Source organism: Triturus cristatus, chromosome 5_2 (genome assembly GCF_964204655.1).
Source record: "Triturus cristatus chromosome 5_2, aTriCri1.1, whole genome shotgun sequence".
In the NCBI taxonomy this organism is placed as follows: domain Eukaryota; kingdom Metazoa; phylum Chordata; class Amphibia; order Caudata; family Salamandridae; genus Triturus; species Triturus cristatus.
In genome coordinates this window covers 1,042,881,486-1,042,896,238 of record NC_140588.1, presented here as the reverse complement: position 1 = coordinate 1,042,896,238, position 14,753 = coordinate 1,042,881,486, and the positions used below count along the sequence as shown (strand labels likewise).

The following is a 14,753-nucleotide window of genomic DNA, read 5'->3' as shown; positions in this document are numbered from 1 at the left end:
TTTAAATCCATCGCGCACTGGGCAACCGCTGGGACCATCGGCGTGAAGAGACACCTGATCTCATCGCCCCTTCCCCTACAAAACAATCTAAGGCTTCCCCTGCGACTACCCTGCAACACCACCGCAAAAAACCCCGTTCCGTTTACCTCCGTGCAGCTTCAGTACACAATGGCTAAATCACCTCTTCCTAAGCGGCGCCGCACCTCCGGCTCTACAGGGAACTCCGGTGCTCTCGACTTTCTTAACCTGCCGCACAGCCTTCGCTCCACGCGACCATCAAATTCCACGCGCGCCGATCCTCCAACGTCCACGTGTGCCGATCCTCTAGCGACGCGAAACTCACGATCTGCCAACGAGATTAATGGAGTTCCCTGCATTCCGAGGCCGGCGCAGAAAAGAAAGAGAGGGAGAGGACAAGGGCCAGCTGCCCTAAATAGGCCTTCGCCCCCTCCCCCTGAGGTGCCAGCTCCGGCCGGAAGCGACGTCACGACGCTGACCCGGAAGTAGTTGATGCTGCCGTCCTGTTTACTTCTTTGATGAGGACCATCAAGGAGGGCGTGCCCGGGCGCCCGGGGGGCCGAGTCTTAAGTGCGCGCTTCATTATATTTCGCGCTTGTCAATCTGGCCTCAAGATCTTAAAATCCTTTGTATTCTCCAGTACTTTTCTGCATTTGTTGGTGCTCTTGAAGGCTATCTAAAAAACCTATAAGGTGGCTACCTATGATCTACGCTTACCGAAACCTGTTGAGATGAACAGAGCAACCTTCTTCAGGTGCCACTCTGCCAAAAAACAAAAGTCGGGAAAGTGAGAGCAAAAAAAGGCGCCACAAATGAGGAATTCCAAGGTCCCAAGCTGATGATAAAAGAAGGAAAAATATGGTACCTAAAGCGGTGAAAAAAGCAAAGCATAAGAAAGGCTCTCCAAACTTTTAAAAGATCCAACAAATGAAAAGTACAAAAAGACACAAGAACTACTGCAACAGAATTGAACCCTCTAGAAATGAAGTGACTGGAATGCAACAAGGCATAGAGCACGACAAAGACGAGCTGCGCGAAGCATTGCAATGCACCCTGCTTTCTCATCTAACTCGCCTTTTATAGGATACTTCATCCCAGCCTCCTGTGTGATCCCAGACAGGGCTGGCTTTAGCGCTGGTGGCGCCCAGTGCAACAATCCTTTTTGGCGCCCCCACACTCCATGACCGCCTGCTCAGATTCTCTCACTACTAGCAGGCAAATGTGCCTTATCTCTTCAATCATAAGTTATTGATAAAAAACAGCGTCCCCCCCCCCCCCCCCGAGGTAAGCAACCCCCTCCACAGGTCTTCTCACAAAAATGGGGTGACCCTGTGTCCCTCAGAACCTGGGTATATAGTAAACAACAAAAAGTGGTTCTGTCGGGTTATCGGTTACCTCTGTCAGCGCACTAAGTGTTGCATCTGTTATTTTTTTAATTATAACACTCGTATCTCAATTGCCTAGACACAGAAATTAAGGCATATAACTCAAATTGCTGTCTACTGCATATGTTTTATCAGGATTATAACATTAATATATTTTACAAGTATAATCACGGCTGTCAACACAGGTGAAATATTGCAAGTAAAATGTGGTCAAGTGACCAGAGTGCTCAGTGGTGTGCAATATATACATGGTGGTGAAAGTTATATACATGTGGGTAATCGGCCAGATAGTTAGGGAAATACAATGACTCTGTTGACTGATAATTATTTTTGTGTTGTACAGAGCCTTTGTCGATCTGGGCCTTGTGTGGTCGTCGACGTTTCAAACCAAACTATGCTCCATTTGGTAGTCAAAAGCAGTTCTTCATTAGGACAGAACGGGGGGGGTGGGGGTATTTTGACAGCCCTAGGTGGACCAGAGTAAATCCTGGAACACGACCTGGTGGCGGAGTTAATGTTGGACCAGGTGGAAATTAATCTTGGGAAGTATAAGCACGGGCAAGTCAATGCTGTATCGCCGCCGTATTGTCTGTGAAAATGTTTTATGTGTCTAGGCAATTGAGATACGAGTGTTATAATTAAAAAATAACAGATGCGACACTTAGTCCCCTCCACAGGTCAGTGCCCAGTGCGGCCGCAACGGTCGCACTGCCCTAAAGCCGGCCCTGATCCCAGAAATGTTTGAACCAGTAATGTTGCTTTGGGAAAATATACTAAAGACAGCATTGATTCCCTGTAATAGGAAAAAGATCCTGAATTTTGACCAGTACATTGAGCTTGTGTGCAGTCAGAAGTAACCGCATCGAGCTGCTGCACAAATGTTTATTGTAGGAAAATCCTAGCCACAAAGATCACCTGCCCAGCACTTTGGTGCGTAAAGCACCACCATGGCAGCCAACCCCCAGCAACAGTGAGGGTGCCAGCAGAGTGGTCGCAGGACAGGGAACCCACGTGGTTGCTGAAATGCTACTGGAGCCCCACAGGATGCTAAGAAAAGGAGGTGCGGGGGCTGGGGGTGTGGTGCATCAGAACTCTTAAGGCGAGGACGCACCGCGACAAAACAATTGAACACACTACAATAATGGTTGTGTAAAGTTTACTTATCGTGGCCACATAAGACCGTTCTGTGGGTGTGGCTGTCATCAATCAATCAATCAATCAATCAATCAATCATAGCATTTGTAAAGCGCACTACTTACCCATGAGGGTCTTAAGGCGCTGGGGGGGGAATGCTGCTACTGCTCGAAAAACCAGGTCTTGAGGAGTCTTCTGAAGGTCAGCAGGTCTTGGGTCTGCCGTAGGTGGATGGGGAGGGTGTTCCAGGTCTTGGCGGTGAGGTGGGAAAACGATCTGCCGCCGGAGGTCGCTCTTCGGATGCGGGGGACAGTGGCGAGGGCGAGGTCGTCAGAGCGGAGCTGGCAGGTGAGGATGTAGAAGCGGAGTCGTCTGTTGAGGTACGCTGGTCCGGTGTTGTGGAGTGCCTTTTATGCGTAGGTGAGGAGCTTGAAGGTTATTCTCTTGTTGACGGGGAGCCAGTGCAGGTCTATCAGGTGGGGTGTGATGTGGCTGCAGCGAGGGTTGTCGAGGATCAGGCGTGCAGAGGCGTTCTGAATGCGTTGAAGTTGTTTCAGGAGTTTGGCCGAGGCTCCTGCGTAGAGGGCGTTTCTGTAGTTCAACCTGCTGCTCACGAGGGTACTCTACTTGTAGATCTTGCGAGCATGCGGAGGGTGTTGAAGCAGGAGGAAGAGATGGTGTTGACCTGCTTAGTCATGAATAGGGGGGAGTCGAGGATGACCTCTAGGTTGCGTGCGTGGTCAGTGGGTGTTGGAGCTGTTCCCAGTGCCCACCAGGAGTCGTCCCAGGCCGAGGGGGTGGATCCGAGGATGAGGACCTCCGTCTTGTCCGAGTTCAGCTTCAGTCGGCTGCTCCTCATCCAATTGGCAACAGCCTTCATTCCTTCGTGGAGGTTGGTTTTGGCAGTGTGGGGGTGCTTGGTGAGGGAGAGGATCAGCTGGGTGTCATCGGCGTAGGAGATGATGTTGAGGTCGTGTAGTCGGGCAACGTGGGCGAGCGGTGCCATGTAGATGTCAAACAGCAATGGGCTGAGGGATGAGCCCTGGGGTACGCCGAAGATGATCTCGGTGGCTTCAGAGCGGAAGGGGGGGAGGCGGACGCTTTGTGTTCTAAAGAAGAGGAAGGAGGTGGTCCAGTCCAGGGCCTTCTCTTGGATCCCGGTATCGGGGAGGCGTGTGCGTAGTGTGCGGTGGCAGACCGTGTCGAAGGCGGCTGATAGGTCCAGGAGGATGAGGGCCGCAGTTTCTCCGTTGTCAAGCAGGTTCCTGATGTCATGTGTGCGGGTCCTTGGTGAGGGAGAGGATGAGCTGGGTGTCGTCGGCGTAGGAGATGATGTTCAGGTCGTGCTGGCGGGCCACTTGTGCGAGGGGGGCCATGTAGACGTTGAACAGGGTCGGGCTGAGGGATGATCCCTGGGGAATGCCGCAGATGATGTTGGTGGCTTCGGATCGGAAGGGTGGGAGGCGGACTCTCTGGGTTCTGCCGGAGAGGAAGGACGTGGTACAGTCCAGGGCCTTCTTCTGGATTCCGGCTTCTTGGAGGCGTGTTCTTAGTGTGCGGTGGCACCGTGTTGAACGCGGCCGACAGGTCCAGGAGGATGAGGGCTGAGGTTTCGCCATTGTCTAGTTGGTGCCTGATGTCGTCTGTGGCGGCGATGAGGGCAGTCTCAGTACTGTGGTTGCGTCTAAATCCGGACTGGGATGGGTCCAGGATGCTGTTCTCCTTGAGGTAGCGGGTCAGTTGTTTGTTGACGGTCTTCTCGATGGCCTTCGCTGGGAACGGGAGCAGGGAGATGGGCCGGAAGTTCTTGAGGTTCTTGGGGTCCGCCTTGGGTTTCTTGAGTAAGGCGTTAATCTCGGCGTGCTTCCAGCTCTCCGGGAAGGTTGCTGTCTCGAAGGAAATTTTGATGGCTTTCCGGAGATGGGGTGCGATGGCGGTGCTGGCTTTGTTGAAGATGTGGTGTGGGCATGGGTCTGATGGAGATCCGGAGTGGATGGTGTTCATGATCTTGATGGTGTTGTAGTCGTTTGTTGATACAGGAGAGCAGGCGGTTGGTGCGGATGGTGGTCGTGGGGGCGGAGGTCTCAGTGGTTGTCGGGTCGGTCGTGGCGTTGAAGCTGTCGTGGATGTCTGCGATCTTGCGATGGAAGAAGGTGGCAAGCGAGTCGCACAGGTCTTGCGAAGGTGGGATGTCGATGGTGTTGGAGCTGGGGTTGGAAAGTTCATTCACGATGTTGAAGAGCTCTTTGCTGTTGTGTGCGTTGTTGTCTAGGCGGTCTTTGAAGGAGGCCCTTTTGGCGGATCTGATGAGTTGATGGTGTCTGCGGGTGGCGTTCTTGTGGGCTGCGTAGCTGTCCTGTGTTCGTTCACGGTGCCATGATGAAACAGAAATGGCGTCACCAGTTCCAAATAAATAATTTGTTCCGTTTTACACATTCACATAGCTGTCATAGCATACAACAGGCCTAGATCTTCCTATGAAATCCAGATTACATTCTAGCATCCATAGACGTTTGTGCTTTTTCCAAAATTTGGACTCTGCATGCATGGATCTATAACAAGATTTACATCTGCTGAGACCATGTTGTGGTGATGCAACAAATGAGACCACAAAGGGAGGGTTAAGTAGAAGCTGTGGTGAGTTTGTATCTCAAGGGGGTACAAACGGCACATTCACACTTGGGTTGTCTGTTCAATTGTATGTTCATGGAGATGGTTTCAGGGCACGGACCAGATTTGGGCTGCAGACTTCAAATGGTAACAAAAGCATACAGAACCGATGGTGTTTCTTCCTAAACCAGGAAAATATGTCATAGGTTCAGCCACCAGAAAGAGTTCCCACATGTAATATGGCAAATTATTTGTACTTGATTCAGCTTTTATTTCTGAAATTCGTGGTAGTCCAATTTTGCAGATGTGTGCGTTTTTAGTTGGTTCATCGCTAGAAGATGGAGGGTGATCAAACTCCATCCTATCTAACCTCTAAAATCAAGACATCTGGAGGACCCCAAGTAAACAACATCAGTGGCATCACCAGACTAGGGTCCAGGAAACGCATAAATGCCAAAAACAGATTGCAGGCGCCATCCGTCCCCACTTCGGAAAAGACCTAAAGACCCATCTCTTTAGCCAACGCCTCCTAAACGTGTGACTCCTTGACCATTGAAATATCTGAAGTGTCACCTGTTTCTTCCTTCCCCAGGACTCACCTGTTCCCACGTCTCACTCACCTTTCGCTTACCTCCCCTACCCTATCACTGTCATCCTATCCCTGATCTTATCCCCACATCACCACAACCTTGAGCCCCAGTCAACTGTACATCACACCATTGCTTTGTAGCTAGGTTTGCAGTATATCAATGAACATGCATACATACCTTCTTCATTTCTTATGCTTTTATGTGAACACTCATGTAAAAGCCTAAACCTGGAAACTCCACAAGTCGCTTCAGAGGAGGTGGGAAATCACATGACATCCTGCATTGTGAGGAGTACATCCCCCCAGGTCCACGCTTTTATTACACATGTGCAAGCTAGTGCCCCCCTGTGTTCTGTGCGGGGTACGCTGCCACCTATATGTCCGTAAAGTACATGCGCCTTACATCAGAATAAAATTACTGATGAAAACATTCCCATCTCAAGTCAACCAATCAATCAAACAGCATTTGTAAAGCGCAACACTGTCGCCTCTAGGGGTATCTGGGCGCTGTGTCTCCATTGAAGATCTTGCAGATCTCGATACAGCCCAAGCTTCACATTACCAATCTCAGCATGTAAACAGGTCCTGGGCAAAATACACTTCTCACGCCCTGTTATAGGTCTCTAAACTGACCTGTCAATGGTATTCCACTTGGTTCCTTCTGTTGCAAGCATTGGCAAAGCCAATACGTCTCACATTTGCCAGCTACTGGCTTTGCCAATGGTTGTTAGTCATGCTGCACAGCATCTCATATACTGTGCAGTGTCGTTAAAGTAAAAAAAAGCCTTTGAAGCATACGCCTGCGTCATTTTGTAGGCACACACTCCACACGGGCTCCTACAAAATGACGCAGGTGCTTTTTCCTTTTTAGTTACTGATCTAAGTTTAATCAGTAACTAAAAAGGAGATAAAATGTGCAAAAGTGTTTTTTTTAAGTGAGTGGGGGAAACGAAAGCAACATGAGCAGGGTGTGTGGGAGGTATAAGCAACACAAGGGAAGAGCAGATGGGGAGGTCAAAGCAACACAGGGAGGGCGAGAGGGAAAGGGAAGCAGCATGGGTTTTAGGAAAAATTAGCATGGAGGATGCGGGCAGGGGTAAGGAACACCGAAGAGAGAGAAGGAGGGTGCGGGTGTGACAGTAACCAACACAGAGAGGCAATCGGTAGAAGTACACCAGCGAGCCCAAAAGGGAAAGGACAGGGAGGCGCACTCCGACGACAGAAAGCAAAAGTAGTCCGGAGGAGAGCAGTACAGGAGGAAGACAGCTCAAACCCGTATGCACTTTCATGGAGGGCTTAATACAAAAGAAATACGTAATGCTTAAGAAACAAGCAATGGAAGCAGAGATGCCAGCCAGTCAAAGAGATGGTAAAAGAGGCAAGGCTCCATGGGAGGGACAAGCACAAAACTGACAAGCTGGGACAAAAATAAGAAGCAGGTGAGTTGCAGGAAAGCCAGCCAATGGTAAGCAATAGTCGGGCTTCAAACTTCTCTATATTCTTGGTAAGCCACAATATGCCTCGCAGCAGACCGCGCATGTGCTGTCTAGTACCTAAAACTCCACAATCAGACAATGCTGTGTTATACCGTACATCACTGATGTTGCAAGAGCTCGTTCTTACATCTGCACTAACGGCCTAGAAGAAGTTTACATCCATGCAATGCTGAATTTGAGCCAGTGCTTTCCTGTGCTTGGAACCGGCACTTAATTGTCAGCACCGGCTCTTATGGCAGGCCACCTATTTCCAGAGTAGCAGAACAGAAGTTATTTATAAATTCAATATTCATTGAAAATGACTAATACCGGCCACCCAAGCCAATATAATAGCATTGTTGGCCTGGGCTAGTCTGAATTCTTACAATTGTAGGAGTGCGATGGTTACTAGGTGTGTTTCTAATGCCATTGGCAGCATGGCTGGGGCAATGGGTGGAGCGAGCTGCAGTGGTCCCCTGACGAGGGCCCTGGCACTTATTTATTTACAAATTAAGCGCTGCATCCTTGGCTCCTATAATCGAACGATCCTGTGGCCACATAATGTGGGCTTGCTCCATCAGTCCTTTATTCTTTTATTTGTTGCAGAATATGCATATGTCAACAGAAATTTGTTTTTAATTGCAACTGGTCAAAAGTTACTAATGTGCACCTTTTCTCTGTCTGCCTTTTTAAAATGTTATTACTGTCTCTTGGAAAACACATGTTCAGCCATGTTGCTGAACTTATGTATTAAACATGTAGATTTTCATCAGCCTTGGTGTTTAAAAAACTGGATTTTATTAATAATAATGTTAGCCTCCGGTCTTGTCATAAAATTATACAGGCCAGGCTTTACTAGAGAGGATTGGAGCGCACTTTATAGTTCTGCTGACCATATGATAGAAAATGACGTTCGTCTTACCATTAGTTCTCCTCGAAGGAATGAATTGTTGCTTCCTTTGGAGTGGACGAGCTTCTTGCTATAAAGCCTGGCATGTCCTAACTAACATTTATGATGTTTGTTTGGACACTTCTTTCCTGATGACGTATGATATACACTGTTTAGCACTGACATTTATCTGTTTGTTGTAACAAATGTAAGTTAGAACAAGTAAAACCCTGCATGGTAAATACTTAGGTACAACTTTTGTCTTAATAATGAGAACAATAATGGATGTAATTTGTTCATTTTTGGTGCTTACTGTCCAAGTGTGCCGCTAATATGCTTTCCTAGGTGATTAAAAATGCAAAGGCGAGGGGGGGGGGGGGGGTGGAAAGGAGAACCAATAGGGTGAAGCTACAGGGGTGTTAATGAGGGCTCAAGTGCATTTCCTGTTTGGGTTGAGGTCTCCACTGTAGGGGATGGTTGTGGGGTAGTTAGAGGTTATCGATATGGGGCGGGTACAGATAGTTCCCTGATACTTTCTTATTTATGAGTCAAGCCGAGTTAAATTTATCATTCCTTAGCTACACAGCTTGGTCCAGCCATTACCATATTTCAAACAAGCATGTGCAACGCAATAGGTCTCGTATTTGCGAGAGTTGACGCTACAGGCATTGTAAATTACAATGCCTTTTATTTGTGTTTTAAAAACCAACACTCTAATAAAAGGCATTGTCATTTACAGTGCCAATAGCTCAAACTCAAGCAAATGCGAGACCTATTAAAATGCAAATGTTTGTTTTTTGTATATATCAGTTCAGTAAAGTCTTTTCAGGAGGAGACTTCGAAATGCATTTCCTGTTCTTTATTTGCACGGGGGCTGGTAATTAAGTGCACAAAACGATTGGGCCAAAGGGGAGGGGGGGGGGGGAATACAGCACAGACCACCGACTAGCATGTTAGTGTGAAAAAGGCAGCTTTATTGAAGACAGGTGCAGCTTACAAACAAATTCCTTGGCCTGTGCCGTACAAAACTAAACCTCACTAAATATTTTCTTCCTGCCTCAGTCCCCACCCCCTCCCCTAAAGTTTCCCCTTTCCAAACATTTATAAACCCCCAAAAACGTGCAACTTCTCAACCTTTTCCTAACCTAGCTGTCTATGTAACCTTCCTACGCTAGTTCCCCTTCCTGCGTGCTCCCGGAGTGACCTTTTCCAACCAATAAACTGTAACTGCAAACAGATCTACCCACTATTACCCAGGATAAGCGCCCCAAATAAAAACCATGCGCACACAAACCAGCACCTACTTCCCCAACCGGTGCACCTGTTCCCAGCTTCTCCTCCCGCCCTCCCAGCCTTAATTGGCGGCCGCTGTGCGGCTGCGCTGCTGGCGCGCCGAAGGCGCACCAAAGGCAAGCCCGTCTGCGCCCGTCCGCGCCTGGAGTGTGACCAGCGCCAGAACCCCTGAACCCCGCACACGCCACGACGCCAGACTCCGATACGACGCCAACACCCTCCACGCTCTCAACACCGGCCGAGACCACCGCTGCTTCCAGCCCGCCCCGAGATGCACCCATGGACCCTTCTCCTGCCACACCTGCAACTTCGCATGCAACAGAACCACCAAACCTCCAAGGACCGGACCCAATAACCTCCGCTGCATACTCCTCAACACCCGCTCCGCACGCAAACACGCCGTCGAGCTCTGGGACCTGCTCGACACCGCCGCACCAGACGTTGCCTTCCTGACTGAGACCTGGTGGAACGACTCCTTGGCACCTGACATCGCCATAGCCATCCCGGACGGCTACAAGATCTCCCGCAGAGACCGCACCAACGGAACTCAAGGAGGAATAGCCATCGTTCACAAGTCCACCCGCCAGGTCCACACCCTCGCAGACGACTCCCTCAGCTCAGCCGAACACCTTCACGTCCGGATCCACACCGACCCCAACACCACCCTCAGAGGAACACTCATCTACAGACCTCCTGGACCCCGGGGCCTCTTCAGCGACACCATCGCCGACCTCGCCAGCACCCACGCAATCGCCTCCATGGACTACATCCTCCTCAGGGACCTGAACTTCCACCTCGAGAACAACAACGACGCCAACTCCGCCACCCTGATCGACAACCTCGTCATCCTCGGCCTCCGGCAACTCGTCACCGAACCCACCCACACCGCCGGCCACACGCTCGACCCCATCTTCTCCACAAGCACCCACATCGCCTTCAGCCACACCACCGAACTCCACTGGACTGACCACCGATGCATCCACTTCACCTTCAAGAAACCAACCACGCGCCACCGCACCCAACTGCTGACTCGCCGCTGCTGGAGCAAAGTCACCGAAGACCAGCTGACCACCACCCTTGCCCTGAACTCACCCACAGACCCCACTGACACAGACGCCGCCGCCCGAAACCTCAGACAATGGATCGACGATTGCGCCGACGCCCTCGCCCCGATCAGGAAACCCTCCGGCAACCACCCCAGCAAGAAAGCCGCCTGGTTTACCGAAGAACTCCAGACCTCTAAACGCACATGCCGGAAGCTGGAGAAGAAATGGCTCCACGACTGCACACCAGACAGCCACGCAGCCCACAAGGACGCCATCTGCAGACACCACCACCTCATCAGAACAGCCAAGAGATCGTCCTTCAAAGCCCGACTGGACAACAACGCACACAACAGCAAAGAACTTTTCAACATTGTGAAGGAACTCTCCAACCCCAGCGTCAACACCAACGACATCCCGCCCTTGCAAGAGCTGTGCTACTCACTGGCTACCTTCTTCCATCGCAAGATCGCCGACATCCACGACAGCTTCAACTCCTCGTCCGCCCCAACCGCAACTGACCCCACCCCGAACGCCACCCGCACCAACCAGCCGACCTCCTGGTCCCACGTCAACGACGAAGAGACACCCAAGGTCATGAACTCCATCCACTCAGGATCTCCGTCAGACCCCTGCACACACCACGTTTACAACAAAGCAGACGCAACCATCGCACCCCAACTACGGAAGGTCATCAACATCTCCTTCGACACAGCAACATTTCCGGAAAGCTGGAAGCACGCCGAAATCAACGCCCTCCTCAAGAAACCCAAGGCAGACCCCAAAGACCTCAAGAAATTCCGGCCCATCTCCCTGCTCCCCTTCCCGGCGAAGGTCATCGAGAAAATCGCCAACATACAGCTAACCCGCCACCTCAAGGACAACAACATCCTAGACCCATCCCAGTCCGGATTCAGACGCACCCACAGCACTGAGACTGCCCTCATCGCCGTCACAGACGACATCAGGCACCAACTAGACAACGGCGAAACCTCAGCCCTCATCCTCCTGGACCTGTCAGCCGCATTCAACACGGTCTGCCACCGCACACTAAGAACACTCCTCCAAGAAGCCGGAATCCAGAAGAAGGCCCTGGACTGGACCACGTCCTTCCTCTCCGGCAGAACCCAGAGAGTCCGCCTCCCTCCCTTCCGATCCGAAGCCACCAACATCATCTGCGGCATTCCCCAGGGATCATCCCTCAGCCCGACCCTGTTCAACGTCTATATGGTCCCCCTCGCACAAGTGGCCCGCCAGCACGACCTGAACATCATCTCCTACGCCGACGACACCAAGCTCATCCTCTCCCTCACCAAGGACCCGCACACCGCCAAAACAAACCTCCACGAGGGAATGAAGGCCGTCGCCGAGTGGATGAGGAGCAGTCGTCTGAAACTGAACTCGGACAAGACGGAGGTCCTCAACCATTGGCCCCACCCCCTCGGCATGGGACGACTCCTGGTGGCCGACCACACTGGGAACAGCTCCAACACACACGAACCACGCACGCAACCTAGGATTCATCCTCGACTCCTCCCTCTCCATGTCTAAGCAGGTCAACGCCATCTCCTCCTGCTACAACACCCTCCGCATGCTTCACAGGACCTACAAGTGGATCCCAACCGAAACAAGAAGAACAGTGACCCAAGCCCTCGTCAGCAGCAGGATGGACTACGGCAACGCACTCTATAGAGAAATCCCGGCCAAGCACCTGCAACGACTACAACGCATCCAAAACGCCTCCGCCCGATTGATCCTCAACGTCCCCCGCCGCACCCACATCACCTCCCACCTAAGAGACCTGCACTGGCTCCCTGTCAGGAAGAGGATCACCTTCAAGCTCCTCACCCATGCACACAAAGCACTCCACAACACCGGACCAGCCTACCTGAACAACAGACTCAACTTCTACACCCCCGCCCGCCAGCTCCACTCTGCCAGCCTCGCCTTTGCCGCCGTCCCACGCACCCAACGTACTACCTCCAGTGGCAGATCCTTCTCCTTCCTCGCCGCCAAGACCTGGAACACCCTCCCCACCCGTCTGCGGCAGACCCAAGACCTGCTCACCTTCAGAAGGCTCCTCATGACCTGGCTCTTCGAGCAGTAGCATCACCCCCTCCTCCCCCCCTCAGCGCCTTGAGACCCTCACAGGTAAGTAGCACGCTTTACAAGTTCATTGATTGATTGATTGTTTTTGTGCACATCTCAAAATTATACAGACAGCACCACCATGTGGTGGATTGTCACTAGAGCAGGTGATGACAATTCAGTGCCAGTACAGAGCACCGGAAACCACAGGCTCAAATTAAGCACCGTAGTACAGTCAGCAGACCAATGGATATTCTAACAAGTTTCATTACAAATCAATGTAGGTACAGCACGAGAAGAAGAACCACTCTCACAAGAACAAAAAAACACAATTCTAAAACATAAACTGAAATGACCAAGACCAAAAATCAAACAAAGGACAGCAATATGTTTAAGCCATTGCAATATTACAGGTCTATTCCAATGAACAGATGTTGGCTCGTCTGAATATTTTCCCATGGAATTTGCTGTAGTATCGTTTCTCTGTACCTCCTGAGACCTCGTAAATGTTTAGCCTTCCGTGTAGAAAAAGTTACTTGATAATTTTGAGCGCCAAATTCAGGTGAATCAATCATAAGATAAGACAAATTGTTTTCATATACATCATTATACTTAACCACTTTGCTGAGACTCCACCATTTCCTGTTGTTCAGGATAAGAGAACTCTCCCAAAGCAAACAACTTTGAACATTTGGACAGCCCTTCCTACACCAGCTCATGCATCTTCACCTTGATCAGAACCGCCTCTTGTAACCCACCTTTGCAATCTTCCTATGTTGAATTGAAATATTCATTGAAACCTTAATTTGCTTCTGAGACACATTTTACCAGGCCTGGTTATATGTATTCAAAAGTGAAATGGTTTCAAAGAGCCCGTGGACTGCTGTGGATGGAAACCAGCGGGTGTAGTGCTCTTCAGGGGCTCAAAAGGAGTAACCCTACTGGTGTTGTGGTATACAATGGCCTGACCATGTAAGGTTTCCAAAGTACTGCTTAACATTCAAGCCTGCCTTTTGCACCCGTTGCACTCCTTCTGCAGTGAACATGGTCAATCTCTCGACTAAGCCATTCATAGTGGGAGCATGCAGTGCAGTACTCCTGTGCTTTACTCCTCGCTCTGCTAGAATATTTTCAAGTTATTGAGAAGTAAATGAACATTATTATCAGTATTCATGCAGATAGGGTATTCCTATTTGTGGAAGTTCTTGCAAACATTTCCAACAGAGAATCAATATTGGATTCTCTAATCTAGGCTCCTCCAGCGCTCTCAGGCTGTAAGTAGCTCTCTTGTCCAGCCTACTAAATTAGCTTTGTTTGGTTGGATTATTATGTGAATCCCAAAATTAAAAGTGTGTGTATTTGAGATGATAATGTGCATATTTTCAGATCTCATAAGCTAGTATTTTGAGTAAAATGGGTGAATGTCCAAAATAAATCTAAAGCTGATACTTAAGTGTTGCGCTGGGGAGACATATTACCTAGATTCTGAGAACATTGCAGCGATGGCTGTCCCGTATTGACCATGTAGAGACATTCCAGAATTGATAAAGCCTTTCTTGCACTAGGACTGGCAGCTCTGTCTGATGCATGAGGTGATCACTGCTGACCCTCTTGCATGGGGAGTCCATATCATCTTCTCTGATGTGGTCACTATTACAACACTAATATTATGAGCAGCTCAGCATGGTTTTCATTGAACATAAGTAGCTCCAATGGCAGAAAAGGCCGGGGACCCCTAATCCATGTCAACTCAGCCCACTTAGGAAAACAATCTAAGAGCACAATGGCTTGTGCCTTCCCTTGAGTCCAACCTTCAGAGGAACCGAAACATTGATTGCCAGCGTCTTCCATGGAATCCAGGACAACAGACCGCGGTGAAGATGCGCATTGGTATGTCTGTGCAGCAGCCAATTAATCGAGCAAAATAGAATGAAGTTCAGAAAGTCTCCTCCAACAAAGATCTAGAAAGTCTTTGAACAGCAACAAGTAAGAAATCGGGCTCTGAGTGCGGGAAGAGAGTCTCACACATTGATCGCTGCACCAGATGAAGCGTGTTTGAAGTGGGGACTTCACTAGTTTTAGGCACCTCCAGTCTTAGCTGGTGTTTCCCATGCAGCCATCTCACAACCCCAAACAATGCATGCAAATGTGGGCACAGTGCCTGCGTGGAACTTGTGGTTTCCAGAGAAGTACGAGGAGATTCTTCTCCTTGACGCTATCTGCTTTTAA

The 14,753-nt window shown here is 49.9% G+C and overlaps 1 protein-coding gene across 1 annotated transcript in view; it reads left to right on the top strand.

The window, feature by feature from the left end:
* Positions 1-14,753, top strand: part of LOC146829640 (relaxin receptor 1-like) — a 1,041,377-nt gene that overhangs the window by 933,303 nt on the left and 93,321 nt on the right. The window lies entirely within an intron of this gene.